Source organism: Nuphar pumila, chromosome 16, assembly GCF_984573655.1.
Source record: "Nuphar pumila chromosome 16, dmNupPumi1.hap1.1, whole genome shotgun sequence".
Classification (NCBI taxonomy): Eukaryota; Viridiplantae; Streptophyta; class Magnoliopsida; order Nymphaeales; family Nymphaeaceae; genus Nuphar; species Nuphar pumila.
In genome coordinates, this window is record NC_143264.1 from 58,176,407 (window position 1) to 58,190,796 (window position 14,390).

Here is a 14,390-nt window from a genome sequence, read left to right on the forward strand (position 1 = left end):
ACCAGTAAAACCAGATTTAGAAAGTTTGACCAATAAAAATTGGATTTTGAAAGATGTACCAGTGTGAATACCGGATTTTGGAAATGAACCAGTATAAGTACTGGATTTTGAAAATAGATCAGTACAAATACTATTTTTGGAAGAATTACCAGCACAAACATTGGATTTTGAAAATCTACCAACACGAACACTGGATTTTTGAGAATTTACTAATTGATTTTGATAGAAGATTTTCAGTCTTCACCCTCACGATGACTTGGACAATTGTCGGGGTCTCAGGATTTATCCCTTAACCTGAAGGGGAAGTTCATGTTTATCCCTTAACCTGAAGGGGATGTTCAGGTTTATCCCTTAACCTGAAGGGGAAATGAATTTGATGCAAATGAATGTAAATGGATGCAAATGAATGCATGTAAATGCAAATGAATGCAAATGTATGCAAAATGATGTAAATGAATGCACATGCATGCAAAATGAGAGATTTGTTTGATCCTGCCTGCATACAGGACGTTTTGAAAATAATTTTTAAAATAATGCCCCAGTGTAACTAAGAAAGAAGAATTTGACCATTATTGAAGAAAATATATTGAGGAATTACAAAAGATGGAATAGAGAATTTAAGTATAAAAATTTTTCAAATGTTGAGCATTGATGGGATCTGGTAATTCCACTCCGTTGAGCATTGATGAGCCGATATGAGTTACGATGTAATGCCTCTTTGACAACATAGAGACCTTCCCAATTCGGCGACCATTTGCCACCCAGACGGTGCCTGAGATAGGCCGTTGATCTGAGCACTAGATCATTGACTCAGAATTTCCTTTCAATGACAAATTTTGCATATTGTTTGGCTACCCTCTGCCGATATGATTGAGCGTGCTCTGCTGCTCTGAGCCTTCTTTCATCTAGCAAATCAAGTTGTACTAGCCGTTGTTGCTAATACTGATCAAGCGGTAACTCCAGCAGTGATGCGAACTTCAAGGCAGGTTTCTGAACATGTAGAGGCAGCATTACTTCAGTTCCGTAGACAAGTTCTGACGGAGTAGCATTAATTGGAGTTTGAATGATGGTTCTGTATGCTCATAATGCATCATGGATCTTCTCATGCTAGTCACAACCTGTTTCCAAAGTTCGCTCCAGGATTCTAATCAGAATTTTATTGGTGGCCTCTGCCTGACCATTCCTTTGAGGATAATAGGGAGCGGAGAAATGATGTTGAATTCTGAACTTTGAGCCAAATGTCCTCATTCTCTTATTCTTGAAATGACTGTCATTGTCCGACACGATATTGTGTGGTATGCCAAAACAACAAAGGGTATTCTTGTGGATGAACGAGACCACATGTTGACCTTCTACTATGCGTAGAGTGACTGCTTCTACCCATTTAGTAAAATATTCTGTTGCGGCAAGAAAATTTTTGTTGCCATTTGAAGCAGAAGGAGTAATGGGGCCTACAACATCAAAAGCCCACATAGAAAATGGCCATGGCGAAACGACAGATTGTAAATATGTTGCTGGCGCATGAATGAAAGGTGCATGCATCTGACATTGAACGCACTTCTTCACAAAACGATAGCAATCTTGTTGCATAGTTCTCCAGTAATATCTTGCTCGGATGATTTGTTTGACAAGAGTTTGGTAGCCAACGTGACCACCACAAATGCCTTCATGTGCTTCTTGCATAACTTCTTTGGCTTCTTCTTTATCCAAACATCTGGAATATTCAAAACTGAATCCACGACGATAGAGGACATCAGCAAGAATAAAATATCAGCCTGACATGCACTGAATCGCTCGTTGCTCTTGCCAGTGATATTCTGAGAGAAGGAGACAAATGTCTTCTCCTTGATGGGAGTCTTTCTGAGACTGTCTTCAGCTTGCTCAGACATCATCCTAATCATCATTTTCTTGAACATCTGATATGTAGCCGGATCAATGTCATCCCTATCATTCATACTCTGTCTTCTGGCAGATCTTGGAGAATCTATTTCTTCTTGCCTGCTTCTAAAATCACTGATGCACTGACACAATAGTGTCTTCTTGCTTGATCTGATCTGAACCACTTGGGAATACTGATGCTCTCTACAGAATGAGATAGATGATTAAATTTCGATAATGAAGATTCAGGATAGAAATGAATATAGAAAAAAATATTTGATGAGAATTTGGTAGATAATTGAAAGAGTATCCCATTACTAGGGATTGAGTCATCGCTGGGATTACGACAATTGCGTTGTCATTCCTTTGCAAAGAAAATAAACAACTGAAAATCATGCCTTGTTACCTAGGCGAGGTCGTCAAACCAAGAATGAAGAATTTGAAAGATTTTTATTCATTGAAGGGAAAACATGATTGTATTAATAATAAACTTGAGAAAGAGAGGGCGGACAAAAAATTTGCCACCACTCTTTATGATCAGCAGAGACACGAGGATTGGAGAAAAGAGTGGGAATGATGAAAGAATCCCAGCCATATTTAGCAGAATGGTATGTTTTGGATCACTGCGCTGATGCAAGGTCAAACTCTGGCATAACCCCTGATAGTAGCCGAGCTTCTACGCGCTTCTGTCTCTGAGAAAATTGTCTGACACATCACTCTGGATAGTAGTAGGTACAAGAAAATGGGCCGAGTAACTTGAATATCTTACCATATGCATAGGTGTATCTGGGAGGTGATAACTATCAATCAAAATAGTCTCACCCCACTTCTTCTTGCAGTAATCGATCAGGAATCAGTACCGTGCAATTGGAAGGAGCTCCTTGTCGTTATATCTGAACGAACTAGCTTTGATCAGTACATGCTGAAGGAACCAAGACTGAAGAGCATAGGTACATCCCTCGACTAAGATGGACTCTCAAAGCGTGAAACAAGTCAATCCTTTGTATAGAAAAGCAAGTGCGGCCATGGCTATCGAGAGACGGTTGGTCTGTCGACTTCCCCATCTTCTCAAAAGCTGAACTATTCTGACATCCACTTAATTCTGTCCATCTGGAAAGAAAGCAAGTCCCACAGTACATAGAACCATCGCATGCTGAATTTTCTCTCGAGCTGTTCTGGACAGCGAGCTGACTTCTGCGAATTTTCCATGCTGTCGGTAGATCTCGATCAGGCTCACGTACTCATTCTCGTTTTCTTCAATCAGTGGCCAAGACTTGCCCCCTGTCATGCGAGCTACGACATCTTTGGGGTCCAGACCCTTGACATTGATCAGAAATTGCTGCTCTAATGGATCTCTAGGCTGACCGACTGGCTCGGGCAGTCCCATAATCTCTGAAAATTCATCCATCAATAGTGTTATCTCGCCCCACGGGAACCAGAACGTGCAAGTGCGCGGATTCCACTGCTCTGCCAGTGCATGAATCAGATTGCCGTTGACTGTCAACTTTCCCACTGCAGATGCCAATTCTAACCCGCAATCGCTCAAGTGGTCCGGAAACATACAAGAGAAGTTTTTGAACCAGACATAGTACCACCGGAGGAAGAAGGGTCCGGTGCTAAGAGATCGATGCTCAGGAAGACTTTGTCGCACCTCGTAGGAGATGTGACCCTCAGGAAAAACAGAATTGAGCTGACTAGATGCCATTGGACTGAAAGACAAGAAGACTGGAATTAGACTTTGGAAAAATACAAGAATTTTGAAAATTGCAGGCAGGATAAAATGAAAGCTGGAAATTTGAAGTCCAGAGGAACGAAAGAATGGAAAATCTCTTGGAGTTTTGAAGGAAAAGGTGGATTATTTAGAAAAATCATCCAGGGTTTTTGAGAAAAAAAAGATATTTCATAAAAGATAAAAAAATGAGGTATTTTGAAAAATTGTTCGGTATTTTGGAAAAATTGGGAAAAATATGAGAAAATAAGGCGAAAATGAATATCATATATTCAATCACAAACAATTATGCACATACAACAATCCCTAAGAAGCCAACTCTAAATGCATTGATTTTGAAAGAGCTTTAGGACCCTAATCCTGACTCTAAGCTCAGATCAACTGTGTCCAATCATGCTATGCCGATATACTCAAGCCGAGGCTCGATGTACGTGGCATAAAACTCCTCTTTGGGTCTAGGCTTGTGTTTTCCCAACATCCTTGAGCGCCTGCCGATATACGTTGGACTATGGCCCTTGGTACGTGGCAGGGGGGCGTTAGCCAAAATAAGTGGCCCAGTTGTGAGGCTCTGTCCCGAACTATGGTTCTGGAAGAGAGCCCAGCAACGTGAAGACCGGGTAGACATAGGTGGGGTGGTTTTTGAAATATGATCACATGCAGGCAAACAAAGGGCTCTAAGTCCTAAAGAGATAGAATTTTGAAAACTTTTGAAGAAGCTAACATTGTTTTCATACCAGTCCTGGATTGAGGAGTGTTGTATTTCAGACCTAAGTCTATGTGAGCATGCATAATTCTCCTCAATATGGTCCTACCAAACCATGCCTAGTCTACATGCAATCCATGTCAGCTGGGTTCAAGTCTAGGCTCCTAGGTTCACATGATATCAGGAATTAAAGCTGACATTCCATAGAACATAATTTTGATAATTGAGCTAAGTTAAAACACATAATTGATCAGGCGAAGACAAGTCCCATCACGATCGCCAAACCTGTTATCATTGCAAAAATTTTTTCCCTCCCTTGCGAGAGAGAAACGAATTTCGCGAGTCAAACTCGACCAAAGTTTTGAAAATGGTTTTAAAAATTACTCGCCTCCGTTTTGAAAATTTGCGAGAAAATTCCGTAGAATGGGATCCGCCTGTCAGTACGAGGTTCAACCGTTCCTGGCGCCTTTACCAGGGGTAATTGAACCAATGATCAATTATGTGCTTTAACTCGACTCAAATATCTAAATTATGCTCTATTTTTCCTAGAATGCACAAAGAATCAGGCTTGTGCTATGAAATTTTGAAAATAATGCAAGTTTGAGAAAATATGATGTTTGCTTTGGAAAATTGAAAAGCATTTAGACAAGGACTGGAAAATGCTTGAAAATGGAATTTCTGGGAAAATCATTGAATTTTATTGAAAATCAGAAATTTGCATTGGAAAGTGATTTCTCAGGAAAATTTGAACTTTAGAAAATCGATTTTAAAATTTGGAATTGCTTTTCTGAGAAAATGGATTTGAGAATTCTGAGAAAATCTAAGAAATTCATTGGAAAATGACTTTTGAAATGGAAAATGAATTCTCAGGAAAACTAGAAAATATGAGAAAATCGATTTCTGAAAACTTGGGATTTTGAAATTTGAGAATTTGAAAACATAGGAAAATCTTGATTTGAACTTGGGAAATGCTTTGAAATGTCATTTGAAAACTTAGGATTTTGAGAAAATCAGATCCTGAGAAAGACTTGGAAATTCTTGAGAAAACTGATTTTTTTTTTAAATTGAAATTAGAAAATGAATTTGAAAACAATGCAATTTGAATAATATGAATGAATGAATATGAATTTGAAAAGGGAATTTGATTGAGGAATTGAGAAATTCTTTTGAAACTTTGAGAAATGCAGTGCATTTTTGAAGTTAGCCTAAGTGTGTAGGCTGAATGTGGCTAATATGAAGATCATAAATCTTGGTTTTCTTCGTATTCTGACTATGGCCATAAATACAAATCCCACCGAGTTTATAAACTCCATAAGAGCTTATGCATGTGCCATTCGTGTAAACCATAGTGAATTTGAAATAATGTGCATGAATCATACATCACATATTGAAATTTGCATAAATTAAACTATATGCAATGCAACCCTATTCTAAGCAGAAAAGTAACTCTTATTCCAAATTATTACATTTGAGGTTACATTGAATTGAAATAAAAAAAATAAAAGCTAAGTCTTCTTCTTGAATGTTCCTGCAAAACTAGAAAACAAGGTTAGCACAAAAATGTAGGTTTTTCTGAATTTATCCGAAAATATGGGAAATTATCGGATATTATTCAGATATAAACCCAAATTCATACCCCCTTTGATATAAAAATGATAAATAATGAATAAATTTCTAAAATAAACTTGAAAATCCGAAATTGGGGTCAAAATAACCAAAATACCCCTGATCACCTTAAAATGAAGGTTTTTTGAAAGAAATTTTGTAAATTTTGGAAATTTAAAAATCAAATGAAATAAATCAAACATAATATGATGATATGAATGAAAATTTATGGAATTAGAAATTGAAATTTCGAAATTTAGGTCAAAATGACCAAAATACCCCCAATAACAAGACTATGGCCTTGAAACCAGGGTTTTCTGAAATAAATTTTGCAAAATTGAAAAATATGAAATGAAAAGGAGATTGAAATTAACCCTAATATGATTCTACATGCTTATGTACATGATAACAACCTTAAAATGGCGAAAATATCATAAAATATCGAATTTAACCTGATTTTCGCCTGATTTTTTGTTCTAAATTTAAAGATAAACAAACACATGGAGCAAATGAACTTGGAATTAAACCAAATTTGGCATGGACACCTAAAATAACCCTAATAACAGAATGGAACTCGATTTTTTTTTTTTTGTATTTTTAAGTATGGAAATTCAAATAAAAACCTTAAATTTTGTGATTTTTGCCTAAAATGTTGATTCTAAAGGGGATTCAGGATATCAAATTTCCATAAAAATTTTCCAAATTTTATGGGGTGACAGAGGACAGTAAGGCAAGGATTTTTGCCTTTAACACTTTCTATTTTTGACCTATGGTCGGAGCTGTACCACTCCGGCAAGTCGGATCGAAATCCGGCGACTCTAGGATTTAGGGGAAACAGACAGGTTTCGGTAGAAAACATAGGAAAAATGTAAGACAGATGGGAAAAAGGCTGAAATTATGGGAAAATGTTTTTGACAAACATAGGAAAATTTTATCTTTTGACACCATTGGGATTCGGGTTATGGTTTGTAAAAAGTCATACTGTTATCAGAGATCTAAATCTCTGGAATTTATGGACATTGGAATCTGTTAGACAGAAAGGGAAAATCCGGGAAAAATAATGAAACAGATCCACAAATTCCCACATTTTGGGAAATGACAGGAAATTATGTTAGGAACAACTTTCGTGTTGAAAGTTTTTGCAGATGAGCTACAGATTGGATGGAATCGGTGAATTAGGGTCTGTCTATACCCTGAAAAAAGAAAATCGATATTTTCCCAGAGGTCTGAGAAATCCGATTTTTTACAGAGGTCAAAACTGCTTGGAAAAACCTCAACATTTCCAGATCATTAGTAGATTCAATTATAAATCTACTGTGATTTTTGAAGAGCAATCCGAATCTCCCACAAGGGTGGTGTCGGAGGTTCTTGTCTGCTAAAGCATAAACTGGAATTTCTGGAGGGTTCAAAACCCGAGTTTTGTTTTTATTTAATCAATAGGATTGCATAACTCAAATCGACTCCAATTTTTGGCAGGATATCATAAACAAGCAAGGTATTCATAACAATTGTTTTTTAGCCTTTTATTGATAAAGCAAATTGCATGAAATAAAGATACGATTGTGCATGAATTAGAAAACTACGAATATCAATACGAGTTAAAATTAACTGAACAAAACGATTATGAATCTATGAAATTAACTAAATGCAGAACCTATAAACACAAAAACCTATATGATGATGATGAGAAACAATGAAATCAAAGAGGTATGTTTGATTTTTTTTTTTTTGTTGTTGACCATCGGTGAGAAAGGATCCGATCCATAGATCGGACGGATCCTTTTCCTCAATGTAGCCTCATGACATAATACAGCCAGAAATTAACCTATGGATTTAACTAAAAAAATAGGGATAAAAGGATGCTTTACCTTGGGATCTTGGTGCACGGTTGGAGATGTTGCTGCAAGTTGCTGAGAATTGAGGAAGATTGAAGATGATGGCTGCTTTGAAGATGGCGATGTGGCTGCACTATTGGAGGACTGGATAGTTTGGTTGCAAGGATGGACCGGCTGCAGGTGGTGGCATGCTGGTGTTTGTTGGCTGCAGTGCTGTTGCTGGAGCTGCAGCTGATGGTGATGAAGAGATGGGAAGCAGCTGGGCATGAAGGAGGTTGCTGATTTTGGTGGTGATGGCACTGGCTGCCTTGTTGAAGGCTGAAGATGGCTGCACCTTGACGTGGGGGCTTCAAGGAAGTAGATGCTGGACTTCAAAGGGCTGCAAGAGGGAGTGGCTGGACTGTTTGAAGAAAGGTTGAAAATGCAGCCATGGAGGCTGCAACTCAAAAGAGAGAGAGAGAGAGAGAGAGAGAGAGAGAGAGGCCTAGGTAGGCAGCCGTATGAGTCCTTTCCTCTCTCCTTTTTTTTTTGGTTTTAAACTTAGGTCTTTAATGAGAGTGGACTTAGGGTTTTAGAGGGGATAATGAAAGAGAGGGGAATGAGTTTACGTGAATGGCTGGAGAAGAGGGAAAAGAAGGGTGGAAGGAAGGGAAGAAGGAAAGAAGGAAAAGGAAAAAAGAAAGAAAGAAGAAAAAGAAAAGGAAAGAAAGGAAGAAGAAAGGGAAAGAGAAAGGAAAAAAGAAAAAGGAAAGGAAGGAAAAGAGAGAGGGCTGGAGGTTTGGGTGACCACCTTGTGGGTCCCACCTTAGGAAAAAAAAATAAAAAAATAAAATAAAAAAATAAAACAAACAAAAAAATAAAAAATAAAAAGGTAAATAAATTTTTTTCTTTTTTTTTTTTATAAATTAAAATAGAAAATACAAATGGATGGGCCATCTCAGAGCGGGTCCAAATTCCACTTTTGAAATTCATTTTGACGATTAAAGGGGTAAAATAGTCTTTTCAAAAAATTTCCAGACGAAATGAGCTATTTTTGGCAATTTTTGAAATGAGCTCGGATTTTGAAGTTCAATACCTTGTTGCGAAGCAAATCCAATGTAGAATTTAAAAATTTAATTTTGGAAGAAATCCATATTGTTTTTCTCGAGAAAATACTTCCAAATTTATTTTTAACCAAAATGAGCTATTTTTGGCAATTTTTGAAATGAGCTCGGATTTTGAAGTTCAATACCCCGTTGCGAAGCAAATCCAGTGTAGAATTCAAAAAGTTGTGTTTGAAAAAAATCCAGATTGTTTTTCTAAAAAAAAAAATATTTTTAAAACGAAACGAGCTATTTTTGGCAGTTTTTGAAACGAGTTCAGATTTTGAAGTTCAATAGCTCATTGCGAAGCTAATCCAGTGTAAAATTTAAAAATTTGATTTTGAAAGAAATCCAGATTATTTTTCTTGAGAAAATATTTTCAAATTTAGACTCCTGGGGTGAAAATGTCAATTTTGGAAACCCGAGGTTTGAAATTGATTTTTGAAAACTTTTAAAACTCAATCTGGATTGAAATTTATAAAACTAGAGTTCTGGACTTCGAAAATGAAATGAAAGGTGATGAAATGTTATGAAATGCTAAGAAACGATATGAAATGATGAGAAATCATATGAAATGATGAGAAATTATATGAAATGCTATGCGGAATGCAGACCCTGAATGAAGAATTTTAGATGTTAGACCCCGATTGGCAGCTGTACCAGTTTAAAAAGCATTAAAATTGATAAAATTTGCAAAATAGCTCAAGAAATGGTTTTCGGGACTCTACTGGGTCAGAGTGACACTGAAAATTGGGGTTCGAGCTTGATTGAACTGATATGAGCTAGATTGAGCTGGGTTTTAGAGTTTCAGAACTCAAATGAACTGACCAGGCACTGAATCAATTGACCTTTCCGACTGAATTTTCAAGAAAAGCTACCATTTTTAGAGAAATGGTACGGAATGGTCACTGGGGTGAAGTGAATTACGAACTTGAACTGGGTTTGAGCTGAAACAAAGGTCAGTAATACTGAGGTGAACTAAAATCGAAGCTTGAACACTAGCTCAATTGGCTGAACTCGACTCAATTTCAGTTGAAAGAGCTAAAATGGACTAAAATGGGCTCCTGAACACTTGGAAATGGTTTTGAACTGAAACTGGAGCGCTTGTGTAACGCCCCGGGGTTTTAAAACCTTTAAAAATGCAGATTTTTTTTTTTTAAACAGCGGAAATAATTTTTGATTTTCGGTTTCCTAAACCTCAGGCACGTCACATTCCAATTAACAACAAAAACAACAATAATTTATATCAACATTATATACATAGTCTTTTCACAAGGTTCAAAAATGAAAAACATTTAGGATTAAATTTAAAATAAATCCTAAATTAATCTCAGGATCTTGGGAATCTGGATTCTTCGATGCCACACTTGTCCAACATCCATTGTAAGATTTCCTATTCCATATTTGAACCTGAAATCCCCATAAAACAGGGTTAGACTTATGATAGCCAAGTAAGTCATTAATCAAAACCATACAATTCAAATATTAAGCATGATTTCAATAATTTACAAATCAAAATGCATTTATTCAAGAACAATTATGCAAAATAAGGCAATTAAAAACAATTTAAAATAATGCATAATCTCAGATCAAATTCTGTGAAAGAAAGAGGTCATTGTTTCGATATTAACGCCCTCCTGGTACGGTGGAGAGTACTCCGATCTCAAACTAAGTATTCCGGGGGTATATTATTCTATTGTGGATTACCTGGATACCTGAGTGAAACGGGCTCCCATGCGAGCGGTCAACGACCGGGAAGATTCTCAGCAATGGCGAGCAAACAAGGAGAGTTGGATGCATCCACTGGCATGCGGCAGCCTTGAGACCCGTTGTCTCGACCTCCTCAACCCGAGTGACAGGAGGTCCAGGGAATCTATCGCTCCCAACAATTATCATCTTCACAATGTCACTCCTGGTTGTACCACTACCCCTTCCAGGGTAGGCTAAACCTAGATGGGCTTGAAGGATTCTTTTATAGGACTTTTCATCTTTTCAAAAACTAGGCTCAATAGCCAAATCATTCCTTTCAAATAAACACGGTTCATATGTATCCAGCCCATCCAGAATTTTGCTCTATCATAATGAGCATTCGCCTGTGAAGGCGAGAATTAAGTTTGCGTAGACATGACTCATGCAGCAATAAAATCTTTCAAAAATCAACATGCTATACAAAATTCTTCTATTTATCAATGTCTTAACCATAGTATTCGATTTAAAATCATAAGATTTGAGATTGAAATATGCAGATATTGAAATATGCATTTGATCATAAATCAAATTTAGATAATCATGCATGAATCAAAAACATGAATCAAAAGCATGTCTAATATAAAATTATAAGATTTTGATAGAATAACTTACTTGGATTTCGATAGGATAAAGCGCTCGTGCTTTGATTTAATCTGATAGAATTCATTATATTAGTTAATATTTTTATATCAAATTTTGAGTAGTATTTGCCCTATGATTTAAAGAAGTATCTTTTGAAGAAATTATTAAAAATCTAAAAAAAAATTTATTTGTAATTGACTTTAAAACTTTTATAAGAATTTTCACAGAGTTTCCTCTGTAATAACTCAAATGTTCGAAAAAAGGTTTGAACTTGAATTCGAGTTGTAAGAATTCGAACATGACTTTGCATCACAAATATTTTTATAAAGGTTTTTCAAAAATTTTGATTTAAATATTTAAAAGGATTTTTGAAAAATTTTAACAAAATTTCTTTTATAAAAATCAATTTTTTTCTGAAATAATTATAAAAATTTTGATATATCTTCTACTAAAAATTTCTAAACTATCTGAAAAGCTTTTGCCAAAATTCTGATTAAAATAATTAATCTTTAGAAATTATTTAAAAATTTGGTCAGAATTACTGCTATACTAATTCTACTTTTTTCAAAAATCTTTAAATCATTTTGACAGAACTCCTGCTATAAAAACTTAATGTTTTCAAAAGTCTTTTATAAAATTTTGCCAGAACTACTGCTAAAGTAGTTTGGAATACTTAAAAATATTTAGAAAAATTTGAACAGAACTTCCCTTGCGTAGAGGCTGGGTTGGATTAAATTTTGACAAAATTGTCAAAATTTAAATCCACATAAAGTAGAATTGGGGTTTAGAAGGAGAATTTGAATTCAGAAGATGGTTCTTGAATACTAACCTTGTTTAGTTGATTTGAGCAGCGCTTCCGCTATCCAAATCTGACTTTTCTGCTAAGTTTAGCAGAACTCCTGCAGGTAGTGCTTCTGAGGCTGTTTCTGATCTGACGGAGCTTCTTGCAGAAGAACGGACTTTGCTAAAAGAAAGAGGAAAAGGGCTAGAAGAGGTTTCTCAGAAAAAATCTGAGATTCTACGGAGGTTTTGGTTTAAAAGTTAGAGAGAGAAAATCAAAGGTAGAGAGAGAAAGTAGGAGAGAGAGAGCTTAGAGAGAGAAGGGAGGGTTTTGAACTTGAGTAGAGAGAGAGGGGGTGAGGGGTATTTATAGGAGAGAGAAGGGAGGTCGCCCCCCCCTTGTGGGGCCCACTTTGGTGACATTTGTCACCAAAGTAAATAAAAAATTAATTTTTGAATGACACTTGTCATTCTTCTGACAAGTGTCAAAGAGAGAGAGAGGCTTAGTGTCACCTCCTCACTGAGGAGTGACACTTGTCCTCCCATGGTTTTGGAAAACCATGGCCTGTCCATGGTTTTGGGCCGGTGGTTTTTCTAAAACCATGGTCTGAGATTAAAATATTATAAATTAATATATTTTATTCAATTTGCTACTTTTTAATACCCAAGTTAACCTTGGCTCAATTCCATCTTTCAGAAATGCCATAGGAGATTTAGAATTACTTGAGTGTCCTTCTGTAGTTCAATAAATTACATAGCCTGCCATTGAAAATGGTAAATTACCATTTTTGTCCCTGACAATTTTATTAATTCCCTGAAAATATCCTAAAAGAAAGATTACTATTTTGACCTTATATAGTTGGGTATTTTACCGAAAAATGCCACTGAATTGGCAAATTACTAAGCTACCCTTTGACAATTTGATTAATGACTAGAATGTCCCTGAATTCTGATTTTTGAACAAGCCTCAACAAAATTTTATCAGGATTTTAAATATATATTCAGATCTTTACTTTGAACAATACTAACCATAAAAATAAGGGTTTTAACTATAATTCACATTCAGAATAAATAAAAATTAAAACTTGAATTTTCTTCAGAATTTATAAATCATTAAAAATTTTGGGTATTACAGCTTGAACTTCTGGTGAGCTCAAGTTAGACTCTGGGGAGTATGAGTGACTATGAATGACTGACTCAGAGACAATTGGCTTGGATTTGAGTGAGAAATGAGCTCATTTCTGAAGAGATGATCCCATTTTGGCAGTAATGGTCAGAAATGAAAATGGCCTGTTCATTGTGAGCTCAGATGAGCTTGACTTGATTGACATTCTAAATGTTCTGAACTGACCAATGAGCTTGGTTGACTCCGACTAACTGGGGTCCGGGATGACCTAGGGGTAAAATGGTAATTTTCCTAATAAAAGTTGGTAAAATGGTGATTTTCTGAAACTGACTCGGGTTTGACTCCTACACTGACCTAACAGGGTTGGCACTGCACGAGGAGGGTTGTTTGAGAATGAATGTGGAAAATTTGGGGTGTTTACAATATGTTATGAACTTTGCAAATAATTTTATGAAACCTCATTTTTTTTCTCAATATTTAGAACATTGCAAAAAACTCACAAAGTTCGCACATATTTCACATAGCTTAGCAAATAATTTATGTATGAACTTCATGAGTATAAAAAATAGAACTTTATAGTCAAGAATTTCTAGGGTTATTTGAGGTCTCTAACCAATGTTCCTCAACCACTGGTCCCCATCGAGCTTCTCGGCAGCAACTATTCCTACAGGACTTCATCCTCAAGTTATTCAGAATCTTCGACGGTATTTTTTTTCTGTAAGCACATATTTAACTATTGAACGAGTTATATTTTTTAAACACAATTTTTTTGAAACATGATTTAATGATAACATGTTGTGGATATATATATATATATATGTGTGTGTGTGTGTGTGTGTGTGTGGATGTCCTTTCTCAGATATTAGTTTCTTAATATAAATGATATATGTTGTGTGCTTGTTATAGGCACGTAACAGTGGCCTCTAAAAGGGTTAAAACATATTACTATAGCCATGATCATTCAAAATCTGATGATTTGTTCCATGTCATCCAACGTGATGGTCATCTTAAAATATTTGAAATAAAATGTGTTGGTTAACAAATTTCAGAACTACACAATGACCTCAAAAAAGGGGTGACTGATGTTCCATGGTGTGATCTTTAAGATTTGTAGAAAATGCATCCCATGCAACAACTCATTTGCTTCCTTCATTTTTTTTACGTACTACTGGTGTGCTTGGAACCAGTAGAACCAATGAAAGTGGGATGATGTATCTTTTGGTTGTGGATCCTATAATTATAATTAATTTTGTTAGAATTATTCAAATGAATCCTTTTATGAAATATATATATACTAGTTTACACATTGTACTGCAAAAAT